Source organism: Petaurus breviceps, unplaced genomic scaffold, assembly GCF_028583685.1.
Source record: "Petaurus breviceps papuanus isolate PSGF00001 unplaced genomic scaffold, PetGlider_PUasm1.0 190, whole genome shotgun sequence".
NCBI lineage: Eukaryota > Metazoa > Chordata > Mammalia > Diprotodontia > Petauridae > Petaurus > Petaurus breviceps.
In genome coordinates, this window is record NW_027185810.1 from 2,967,233 (window position 1) to 2,980,403 (window position 13,171).

Sequence of the window (13,171 nt, forward strand, 5' to 3'; positions counted from 1 at the left end):
AAGTGAAAGTTTGTGGTTCTATAAATGTGTCCCTACACCACCCCACCCCACACCCAGCCAAAACCTGTCCTTAATTCATTGAAATTCCAAAAAAGAATAGATAGAAAATAAGTTCTTTGAGGTTGGGACTATCTCCGGGGTATTTTTGGCACATAGTAGGCATTTCATAAAAGCTTGTTGTTTGATTGGCAAGAACCACTATTAAGCTTGGTCCCAAAAAGAGTAAAGCAAAAAGACCTCAGTCTCTTCATTGCAAGGGTGAGGGATCATGAATTTGAATATTTCTTATGTTGTCAGACATGGTCAACCCCCTAGCTGGTTTTGCTGAATTGCTTTTACTTTTTTCCTTTTTATTTGTTAATCTTAGTTACAAGAGAAGGTTTGCCAAGAGACAGGAGAGGAAAATATCTGGAAATGAATGTGATATTAAAAACAAGAAGTATCAATGAAAGTAAGAATTTTCAAAACAGACAAATAACTATTTAGCTATTTCTGCTATATGTGCATTTCTTTGTACCAAAAGCATACTTCCTTAAGTCAATCAATCAATAAGAATGCATTAAGTGCCTACTATGGGCCAGGCACTGTGCTAGCTAAGGTATCACAAATAGAAAAATATCAGGGAAACTGGCCTGAAGGAGCTTATGTTATAATGGTAAATATATCTGTAAACTATGTTTCTATTGCACTTTAAGATTTACAAAGTGGTTTTCTCATATGGAAATACTTTGACATATTGGATAAAGAGCTGGGAGCCTTAGAGACAGGAAGATTCTAGTTCTACATCAGACACATGCTGGCTTTGTGACCTCTGAGGCCTCTAGTGAACTCTCTAAGATTATAAATTATAGAGAAGGAGCTGCCCAGCATAGAAGAGAAGGAGTTTCCTCATCTGGGAATTTACTCTGCCACTGAAATCACAGTTCCGATCTCTACCTCTTTTCTCATAACAACTCTATGAAGTATGTGGTACAAATATTATCCCATTTCAGAGATGAGGAAAAGACTCAAAGTCACTGAGAGCAATTGTTGGAGCGAGGACTCAAATTCAGGTCTCCAGTCCCTAAGTATAGCAATCTTCCACCACAGTACTACAGGAAAGGACTCAGCAAGCATGGAAGCATGGCCATGACGGGCTGCACAAGGGTCCCTGATCAGTGACTCCAAACATCTCTGCGCACCTTCTAGTGTTGATGTTGCACTGGGTGCAGCTACCTCCCCCACCCAAGCATAATTACACCTCAGAGTGAAAGAACAATCCTTACAAAAGCACAGGTAGCCAGGAAGCATAGGGCTGACCAATAACACCATGGTAACAAAGCTGCGACAGCCAGTCTGTGTGATGGTGCTTGTGTGTGGCTGGCTGTATGAATACGTCTCCCAACAAGCTTGTTTGGGGGAACCAGGGAGGTGGAGGAGAGAGGGCTGGAGAATGGAAAGGCCATTATGAATTGTGAAGGAAAAAATGGAGGCATTTACATCCAAATGACACCTCTTCATCTTCGCCCACTGGTCCCATTTGTTGACAAGCTGTTCTGTCAAACTCTGTTGGTCAGAGAATGGGAGACCCTCATACTCACACAGGCAGCTTGAGCCTTGATCTTGTGTGAGTGGGAATTCAGAAGGCTCCCAGTAAGCACTCAGATTCCTAATGGGCAGAAATACCTCTGGGAATCTGAATTTGACAGGGCTTGTCAAAACTGTCAAGCAGTGCCTTAGAGAGTGGCTTTTATTCTCCCATTGCTAGTACAGGAAGGGAACAACTCTGTGGGCTGTGTTAGTCCTTCGAGGACAAGAGCTAAAACCAGAGGGAAAAGTTGCTGCAGCATTAGCTGGCTTAGACATAAATCAGGTTTATGAAAAAACCTGGGCTGAATTAAACAGATACAGCCCAAGCACATGGCGTTACCTCAGCAAAGTAGGCACACACTGTGCCTTCGCTCAAAGGAAAGAGGGAGACTCGTGGAGATTTCCTATCACTAGGTAGCAGTAAATTAAAATTGCTTGAGAAATCAAGCATGAGGTAATCACCTTCCTGGTAGATAAAAGTTATCTGAGGATTCATCCCTGGGCCTGTTACATTGTCATCCTCAGTTTCACAGCTCTGTGTGGATGAAAATCAGCAGTACTAAATGGTACAGTCTCCCTCCAAAAGGAAAAGACACCTATATTCTCTAACTAGGTAGTGTCGAGAAAACAGGGATAGAGAAGAGATAAGACAAAGAAACTACCTCTGGGAGGAATGGGTCAGATCCCCTTTCCAGCTTCTGACCTATTTTGAAAGGTGTATGTTGTTGGGAATCCTTGTGACTTTAGGTAACCTGCCTTTCCAGGGAGAACTAAGACAATGTTCCAGGAAGGAAGGAAGATTCTCTAGCCTTTTCACCTGCTTTATGTTTAGCCCAAAGTAGGTTGTGGGGAGAAGGTTATGTTGGGAGTAGGGGTGCTGACTGGGGCCTTTAAGATTTGAACACCAAAGTGGAAAGATGAGAAAAGCTGAAACCAGATGTCTTATGGTTTAAACACACACACACACACACACACACACACACACACACACACACACACACATACATACACACATTTCCTGAAGCAAACCTGCTTTCTTTACTCTAAAACCTGACTTCCATTAATTTGGGGTTTGAGAATGAAGCTATCCCTGATGACTGATTACAGAAACTTGCTTATTTAAAGAAATATGGTTTTCCCCTTATACATACTAGCTTTCATTTCATGCATCATATTTGAGGTTTTGCCACAGAGGCACAGAGAATAGCGAGTACCTTGGTGCAATTCCAGGACAAGGAAGAACTCCTAGAAATACACACACACACACACACACACACACACACACACACACACACACACACGGCCCACCCCCTACAAATGCATAATATAAGACACAGCTGCATTTGGCTTTCTAATTGCTTCACTGTCTAATTCATGCTAACACAGCAATTAGTGATAAAGCTCAAAACACTCATACACATTAGCCTGACGACATTTAATTATGACATTAGATATATTGCACTTCATGAGATATGTAGCTTAGCAAGTAATAAGATATTTGCACGTAAGACTCATCTAAATGACAATGTAATAAAAGTAAAGGGAAGCCATGAAGTCCTTACTTTGCCATTAAAACAAAATGTTTTAACGGATGCATTTTTATGAGAAATATGCCATTTCCAGATGCTGACTGGGAACTTGGACTCCTGAGCTCAGGATGTGTAAGGTCTTGGTAAAAATTTTATAGTTAAGAATCTGCTCGAGTCCACTAATGGGTAGATAATCAATTGTTGCTTGATATAAGTGTCTGTGTTCTATACCTTAAGACATCTATCCACACATGACAGGAAAGAAAATGTGACTTTTTTTTTGCCGTGACCAGCCATGAGATATGCCATTTATTGTTGGTTTACATGAGGCCCTATTCATAAGACATGATTAATAGCTCAGAGGCACTGCCAAAAAGCCCATAAATCTGGACATCCACAATGTAATTGACACACGGCTTGTCTCACAGACACCTAAGGCACTCTCTTATCTCTATCTAATCCCCAAGTGGGCATGTGAGGCAGCTGATTATGCCATGAGCAGTTGCTGACGAGTACAGTTTTGGGGTCCGTTACTTATAGCACCCAATTAGCTGGCATATAAAACCCAGGTCCCCTTGATCAACCTTGACCAGGTGCTAAACACCTTCAGAATGAACAAAGACCATTAGAGAAAAGGCCATGGGAACATCCAGGCCTGGGAGTGTAGCCTCTGCCCAGGGTTTAATTGGAGAAGCTGTGTGATTTAATGGAGGGGACCCCCAGGTGAGACTCTAAGCCTCCAAGTCGTGAAATGGACCTTCCCCTTGGCTTCTGGCTACCAGACATTCCATACTATAGTGGCTAATGCAGCTGCCTAATAACCACACAGTTGAGCCACAAATATTATTTTCTTCTCCCACCAATGCCTGTCTCCTCACTGTTCATAACAAGTCCTGTGCTTTCTAAACTAAAATTTAGCAGACTAATGTTATCTTGCTATGTGACCATTCTTCAAAAATGGCCCATCTTAGGATCAAAGCTCTCAGAGACCAGTTAGTCCAATTCCACCATTATTGGAAACGAGGAAAATCATCCTGACTTACCCAGTCAGTATTGCAAACATTAAAGACTACATAAGGAACAGCTGTAAAGCCCTCTGAAGGTACAAAATGTGGTAGAGGTAATTATTATCATTGTTATTAATCACCTCAGCTCATCACATTACAGTAAACATGAGATAATAAAGAGGGGTGTCTTAAATGCAGTATCAGCAACAGGCCCCATTTACAATGCTATTTACTCAGATTCCATTACAGTTATAAAATTTTAAGCTCATCTAGCACTTTTCAACTGAGAATGTCAAAGTGCTGTTCAAGCATTGGCCGTAATTTCAATAATCCACACAACAGGACTCAGAGAAAGGGCACTCTCGTTGTATAACTTGCCATCTAAGCAGATCCTTCCCTGTCCAGATTTCAAAACATATCTTTCCCCCCTCAGGAGGTGGCTGAATGCTATAGTGGAAAGAATGAAGACTCTAAAACCATAAGACCTGGATTCAAATTTTAGTCCTACTTCTTACCACCTCTGTGACTTTGGGGAAGTCACTTCATCTCTAGACCTGTTTTATCATCTGTAAAATAAGGAGGTTGAACTAGATGGCTTCTGAGTTTCCTTCTAACTTTCCATCTATGATCTTATATGAGTCAAACCCAGGGGTGGGGAACCTGTAGCCCTGAGGCCATATGTGGTCCTCAAGTGTGACTCTTTCACTGAATTCAAACTTCACAGAACAAATCCCCTTAAGAAAAGGATTTGTTCTGTAAAACTTGGACTCAGTAAGAAGGTCACACCCAAAGACCTTTAAGGTCACACGTGGCCTCCAGGATGGAGGTTCTCCACCCCTGGAGTCCAGACAATTAATTTTGTCAAGTTTTATCCAAGTAAACAAGCATATATTTCCAAATATCAGGTGCCACATAAGGAGACTATCTGAATATTTGACTGATTTTTAACCCCTGCTTTGAGTTGAGTGTTGGGAATTATGGTGGACCTGTTCAAATTATACTCAGACAGGGCTCTACCTTTCCAACTATCCGACTGTCATGGTCAACAGATCAGGAAAAGAAAAAGACTTCTGTATGTCACTAGTTGTAAAAATAATGACTCCTAAGCCCTCGAGGTTGGTAAAGCACTTTCCTCACAACCATACTGCGAAGGAAGCAGGGTAAGAATTATTTCCACTCATTTTACAAATCCAGAAACTGAGTCCCAGAGAAGAGCTAGGACTTGTCTATGGTCACAGCTGGTGTCACAGCCAGAATGTGAACCCAGGTAACTTAACTCCAGGCTCAGAGGCTTTTCCATTCTAACAGCTTCCACTTCTAGAAGCAGACACACAATCAATGACGACTCCAGATGACAATGCATGGAATAGAAAATTGAAGAGAGACAATGAATCCACAGTACAACAACCTCCCGTTATTTTCCCCACCTAGGGTTCATCCAAAAAGCTCCAATTTAGGATTTCATTCAATGTATTTCCAATTGTTAATGTTTTCACTGGGGGTTGTGTGGCAATAGGTAAATTGCCAGATATCAGTTATCATATTAACCTACTATTTTCAGTTTTTGCCATCTGCCCCACTGCTCCCTTTCCCTCACAGCATCCTCTAGACTGGACTTCCAGAGATCATAGCCCACCTTCTAGACTAGATCTCTAGAAACTATAAACCATGTCTCCTTCTCCTTCCCAGGCCCCCAAGATGCTGATCCACCTAGCTTTGAATATCTATCCTAGGGCTGGTAAGTGCAACATTCTTTTTTTTTTAATGTTTATATATTTAATGTTTATTTTTAGTTTACAACATTCATTTCCACAAGATTTTGGGTTACAAATTTTCTCCCTGTCTGTCCCCTACCCACCACTCTAAAACAGTGATCCCATTGAATACCCCCTCCAAGTGCAACATTCTTTAACCTTTATATGTAATCAACCCTAACTTTGTTATACGTGTTGTCCAAACATTCTCCAGGAAACCCAAAGCTATTTTCCTTTCTTCCCTGAAATCCAGTCTTTTCCCAATTCCCCTCTTGCTACATCATGCTCTGGGAACAGTAATCAAATAAATGCCACTATTGCTATTGTAAAGGACATGACAGTCAACTGCCTTATAGCTCTACTCACAATCCCTCTGACTCCTTAAGTAGATCGAGCGCTGTGCCTGGAGTCAGGAAGACCTGAGTTCAAATCTGGCCTCAGATACTTAGATGATCTGTGACCCTGCGTAAGTCCCTTAACCCTGTTTTCCTCAGTTACCTCATCTGTAAAATGAGCTGGAGAAAGAAATGGCAACCCACTCCAGTGTCTTTGCCTAGAAAACCCCAAATGGATCATGAAGAGCCAGACAGAATTTGACAACAACAAAGTAGAGTGTCTGGTACATAGTATATGCTTTAAAAAATGCTTTCTTCTTCATTCATTCATATGTTAGGGCCAGATTATTTAAGCCTTTGGCACTTTACTTCCCCCATGAAGTGCTCTCTTATTGAGCTGTGGTGAGAAACAGATTTTTTTTTTAATGCTTGTAAAGTACCTTTTTGAAGATAGTTATATTGGGACAAGACTGTGGACCTATCTATTTCCCAGATTAGAATATTTTATGGGGAGAGATATGTAATTGTTAAATATATATGAGAAGGTTTATTAAAGACTATTTATTAGGAATAAAAGATAGCTTTACTAAACCAAACCTCAAAACCCAAATCACCATTTTAGGACTCTTCCATCTACAATTAGGAATGATCTTGGGCTTCCTTATAATGTTCCTAATCATACTAAACCATGATCAGGTGGGCTAATAAAGTATTTTGGGAAACCAGAAACTAGAGTGTAGAATAATATTACTTTAGCGGAACTGACAGGGTTGAGAAGGAAACATTAAGTCTTGTGCTCTCTCCATAAGGGTGGGAGGGACTGGCTAATGGGAATCCAGCCCTCAGAACATGCAGAGGGGTATCTGCCTACTGTCCACACACATGGAGAATTTGATGAGTCTGCTTCTGCAAGTGTGTGATGATACATAATGGAGAGGCCTTGATCCTCAATTTGGAACACATACAGATATTCTGTCATTGTTTCTGTTTCCTTTCCTGTCGTGTGTGTGTGTGTGTGTGTGTGTGTGTGTGTGTGTATAGGGGAGGGAATGCCCTTTAAGTGGCTGCTGAGAGTACATATGAAAAATATCAGTAGAGCATGTCTCTTTTTCTCATAGCGATTGAGTTAAAAACTACTATAAGTCTCTGGGTAGGGAAAGAAGAGGTCCGCAGTCTATTTTCCCCCTATATCCACCAACATCTACCTGTGAACACACAGTGTCTCTCTTTCTTTACCTTTTTAAGTTTGCTCTTTCTTTCCCTTAGGTGAGTGAGTATCAGGACAGAATGGAACAGGCTGTGACCTTGTGAATTTTGAAAGTTTGGAGAGACCCCAAGAGACAAAATAATAGAAGTCAATGGCAAAGACTGTTGTGGCCTCCCACAGCCAAGCAAGGGGAAAAGCCAATGCATCCCTGAGAAGTTACCTGTGTGGCCCAGACCAATAGTGACTCTCCCCAGCAGCCTGGACAATGGGTTCTGCAGGCAAGGGAGCAACTCATCCTGCAGCTAGGCAACATCTGGGAGGGAACCTGGTAGGGAACTGGTTTAGTAGCAATCACTTTAAGTTTGAACTGACTCCCCAGGGACCTATTTGGTAGAGGACAGAATGTGTGTCAGTTTGGGGTGGGGATATGTTTGTACTTCTTGGTAAATATCCCTTTGTAAAAACTATATCATATTAACTAATTATCAACAGTACTAAGGAGATATCAAAAATGATATTGGGGTGCTAACCACTGGCAATGATAATGATGATGTGGGGTAAACACACCATAATTAGGCTTGAGATAGTATTAGCAGAACCCCACTCACCCTCGATGGAGCCCCGGAACCCTGAAATTCTAGCCAGTCAGCTGTGCTCTGGGAATATGACCTTCCATGTTAGAGGAGTAAGTCCAGAGCCTACAAGGGCTGCATCCACATCTGACTTGGGCAAGTGTGGTCCCACCAAAACTAGAGAGCTGCATTAGGCCCCCAGCTTCCTACCTTAACTACAAATGAATAATGTGGTGTGGCAAGGTGGGAAAGTTTAGAGGTTTTTCTTTTTCTCTATGGGATGCCTAGGAATGGTGCAAATCACAGGAAATAAAAAGTCCCTTGTCTTCTATATTTCTTAGTGAGTAAAAAAGAAAGAAAGAAAAAGAGGTGTGTGAAAGAACGCTCCTTTGGGCACATTTATCTTCAGTCACAGAACTTGGGGCACCTTGTTTTCTCATTCTCTGGAAAGGTAAACAGGTCAGGTCCAGTTAATAATCATCTCATGAAAAGACAGCTCAATTTAGCCTTTAACTGAATACAATAACCAGTCCAGGGCAGCACATCCACAGAACATAAAGGAAATTCCCCCTCAGGTTCATCTGACTAGACCCTCTCTCACCAGCCCTAGCCTCCTGGGGAACATGCCTAGGAGAGGTGAGTCTATCCCAGTTCCCTCTCAATTGTCAACTACCCTTCTCATTGGAGGACTCCTGCAGAGCCACTACTGAGCTTGACAGAAAACAACAATAACACAAAAAACCCTGCCTGGAAAATGATGATTTTTATACACAATACAGATCAGCCTTGGAGATAGTTTCCAAAACGTTGAGCAGCCCACAAAATTTGTCACCAGCCCTGCCCCCATCAGGGCCAAGTTTACCCTCAGGGCTCACAGCATTGATTGCCTATTATTCCTGTGTACTCAAACAAGATGACACAGTAAAGCAGGCTGTCCTACATTCATGTCAACAAATACTCTTATGGAAAGCAACCTAACCCCTGCAGATTTATAAGAAGGAAAAATAAAGTTGGATTCTTTCTGACATCACTGCCTAGTGACCAGTCCTGCAACCCTTTAAGTCTCCCACTTAACTACCCAGCTAGGGGAGTGATATCAATAGACCCGTTGGCAAAAATCACTCTGCCTTCATAAGATCTCTCTAAACTTGAGCATTACTAAAAAGAACACTTACTTCATCAACAAATAATGGTTCCATTAAGTCCTTCCTATGTGCTCAATGAGTGAACCAAGAGTCAGCTTTAGGGTCAGGAAGACCTGGGTTTGAGAGAGAAAGCCTGGTAAAGTGAAAAAAAGTTAGATTTGGAGTAAAAATATAAGAAATCAAATCCTGTTTCTGTCATTAAGTGACCTTGAGCAAATCAGTTAACCCTTCTGAGATTCAGTTTACTCATCAGTAAATCATTTAACTTCTCTGGGATTCAGTTTGCTCATGAATAAAATAGGGACTTGGACTAGATTCTATCTATGTTCCTCTCTAGCTTTAAATCTATCGTCTTGGGGCCGCTAGGTGGCGCAGTGAATAGAGCACCGACCCTGGACTCAGAAGGACCTGAGTTCAAATCCAGACTCAGACACTTAACACTTACTAGCCGTGTGACGTTGGGCAAGTCACTTAACCCCAAATGCCCTGCCTTCCCCCTCCAAAAAGCAAAAAATTTTAAAAAAATAAAATAAATCTATCATCTTAAGTCCTACCTTGGACATATACTGACTGGGTCACTGACACATACTGGGGTGTATGGGGTGTTCAGGGAAGACCAGCACCTCTGGTGTGAAGGCTTGCTGAGCCCTTTTCAGGGCTGCTCAAAAACCTTTGATTTCCATGTGTCACCCAATTCTTACCTGTGGCTCAAAGAAGCTGTAGCATGCACACCGCATCCACACCCTGGAAAAAACTGTCTCTGGATATAGGCTAAACCAGGTTGAGGGTAACCAATGGGCCTCAAGCCCTTCAATGAGTTAGGGGAGTGTCCTCCCCAAGCATGTGAAGACTTCCCCTAGTAGAATGGGTGGATGGTCACAAAGGCAGCTGAAGCAGGTGCTGTGGAGGGCACCAAGGTCATCCACTGCATCCTAGGCCATCACCAATCTTCCTGATGGCTGTCCTGCCACTGGACTTTGATGACTTTGGAAGATGGAGTGAGGGTGACAACTTTGTGCAATTCTGCCTCACTTAGATCCAATTCACTCAAAAGTCAAGACATCACCTGTGATGACATTGGTCCTCTTTGAAAAGAAAAACAACTGTGTGACCATGTGTAAGTTACTTAAACTCTCTCAGTGCCCTTAGATAATTCTCTGATACTATAAATTATAGGCGAGTTGCTGATCTGACACTATGATTGGTGAAAAAAATGGAAAGTAGAGGACTTTTGTCACTAATATGAGCCTGGGGAAATGATGTCCTTCTGTTCAGTTGTTTCTAATCAATGTGCAACCTTGGACAAGTCATTATTCAGTATCTCAGCTGTCTTTTCTGGGGATGGCTAGGTGGCACAGTGAATAGAGCACTGGCTCTGGTGTCAGGAGGACCTGAGTTCAAATCCAGCCTCACACACTTAACACTTACTAGCTGTGTGACCTTGGGCAAGTCATTTAACCCCATGCCCTGTATTCCCCCCTCCAAAAAGAAAAAAAAGTTGTCCTTTCTGTATGAATAATGGATGACATGGATAAGAGTTTCAGAAGATAGATATGTATGGCTGAGTTGCAATTTATGTCATTGGAAGGAAGGTCCAAAATAATGAATTCACAAATCTATGCATAACAAATGTGATAATAATATCAAGAAGGGTAAGTCCTGGGGTGGCCAGGTAGCACAGTGAGTAAGAGCATCGGGTCCAGTGTCGGGATGACCTGGGATCGAATCCAGGCTCAGACACTTAGCACCCACCCAGAAACACCTGGTCATGTAACCTTGAGCAAGTTACTTAACCCTGATTGCTTAAAAAAAAAAAAAGAATGGCAAGTCCTACGTGATACAGATTAGTTGTGTGATCCTTCTGTTAAAGGATCCCTTAGTCACTTAACTTTTCAGTGCCCTAGTAAATTCTCTAAGACTATAACTTGCAGAAAAAAATGCCAACCTGCATGATAGAAGTAGTTTCCTCAGTTGGGGTTTGCAATAAGAATGAAATCACAGGTGTGATCAGAAAAAAAAAAAACCCACAAGGGAAATACATGCTATAAATGAAATTTTATCTACCCCACAAAGACAATGTGAAGAAGAGGGAAATGACGTAGGTCATGTTCTTAGAACTCCTCAGAGAGAAGTATTTTGTAAGTGAATATTACTTGAAGATGCTAAAGGCCCTTGGGAACTCTAGGCACCACTCCAGGGCACCACATGACATATCTGTCATCAAATTGATTACCTAATTACAACAAATCAATTGCAATTCTTCCCAAAAGACAATATCTGTCCCCTGGCACGGGTGGACAGGACTAGGGGAATTAATCTTTTTTTTTTAATTAGTACTTCATTTTTTCCCCCAGTTTTAGTCAAGAAAATTTTCAGCATTCATTTTTACAAGATTTTGAGTTCCAAATTTTTCTCCCTCCCCTCTTCTGAAAATAGAAGGCAGTTTGATATGGTTTATACATGTGCTATCATGTAAAAAAATATTTCCATATTAGTCAGAGTTGTGAAAGAAGAAAAAGAAAAAAAAAAACCATGAGAAAGAATAATCTAAGTGGAGGAAAAAATATGCTTTGATCTACATTCAGAGTCCAACAGTTCTTTATCTGGATATGGATAGTATTTTCCTTCCTGAGTCCTTTGTACTTGTCTTGGATCATTGTGTTGCTGAGAAAAGTTGAGTTATTCATACTTGATCATCACACAATGTTGCTGATACTGTGTACAATGTTTTCCTGGTTCTGCTCATTTCACTTTGCCTCAGTTCATACAGGTCTTTCCAGATCTTCTGAAATCTGCCTGTTCACCATTTTTTATTGCACAATAGGATTCTATTACATTCATATACCAAAGCTTGTTCAACCATTCCCCAACTGATGGGCATTGCCTCAATTTCCAATATTTTTCCACCACACAAACGGATGCTATAAATATTTTTCTCTGGGCTCTTAGAGCTTCAGTAGTGAGACTCACCCACTGAGAGGAGCCAGGCAGTGGTGTCTGTGACCCTCTCTTGAGAGACAGTGAGAAAGAGTCCAAACAGAAAAGCAGGAAAGAGCAGCACCAGAAGACAATTTTCAGTGGGTTTGTGTGCTTTTTCCTCCTCCTTTCTTCTTCTTCTCTTAGGGGAATTAATCTTTAAAGCTGTTATTCCCATTTCTGCCATGAAGCTGCTAATTTAGTGTTTCTTGATGCAGTAGAAAGAAAACTGATTTGGGAGTCTGAGGAACTGGATTCAAATCTACCTGCATGTCCTTGAACAAGGTTCTTAACCTCTCTGAGCCTCAGTTTCCTTATATGTAAAAGGAAGAAAATGGAAAGGAAGCTGATGACCTCTAAGGATCCTTCCAGTTCTAAATCTATGCTTCCATTTGCAAAAGATATCAACATTCACCTTGCTGGTAAGGAATGGAATCCTTTCCAAGATTTTTGAATAAATAGAATGATCCAGCTATAAAATATCTATCACATTTAACTTAATCCCAAAGATAATATGAGAATCAATGCACCAAAAGAAAGCATTGTTAGGATAGTTTCCCACCCAGAAACTTACTATGAGTCTATTAATCTATTATCTCATTGATAAGAGTACTCTGCTCCCACCTCCACCAAAAGTAGCATGCAACAACTCAACTATCCCTTATTCTGTGTGATCCTTGATTACATCTTCATATAAGTTCTCCACAGAAGGTTCACCCCATTTTCTGGGAGAATTTCTTCTAGATCTCTTAAAATTTAATGGATTTTGGAGCTATGAACTGGTCTGGCCATTCTGGAAAGCAATTTGGAATTATCAACTACACATCCTTCAGTGACTTCCTATATCTCTAAGATTAAATATGAACTCTCCTGTTTGGCACTTAAAGCCCCTTTCAATCTTTCTTCAACCTACTTTTCCAGGCTTATTACTCCCTTTTATACACTCTACTGTTCAGTCAAATTGACATTGTGTTATTATTATTCCTCAGACAGTTTTTTGGTCCCCTGTATATCCCTGAGATATGTGAGGGATGATACACTAAGTATGTGAGGGATACACTAAGTATGTGAGGGATA

At 41.2% G+C, this 13,171-nt stretch overlaps 1 long non-coding RNA gene across 4 annotated transcripts in view; it reads right to left on the reverse strand.

The window, feature by feature from the left end:
- Positions 1-13,171, reverse strand: part of LOC138164560 (uncharacterized) — a 161,563-nt gene that overhangs the window by 21,576 nt on the left and 126,816 nt on the right. The window lies entirely within an intron of this gene.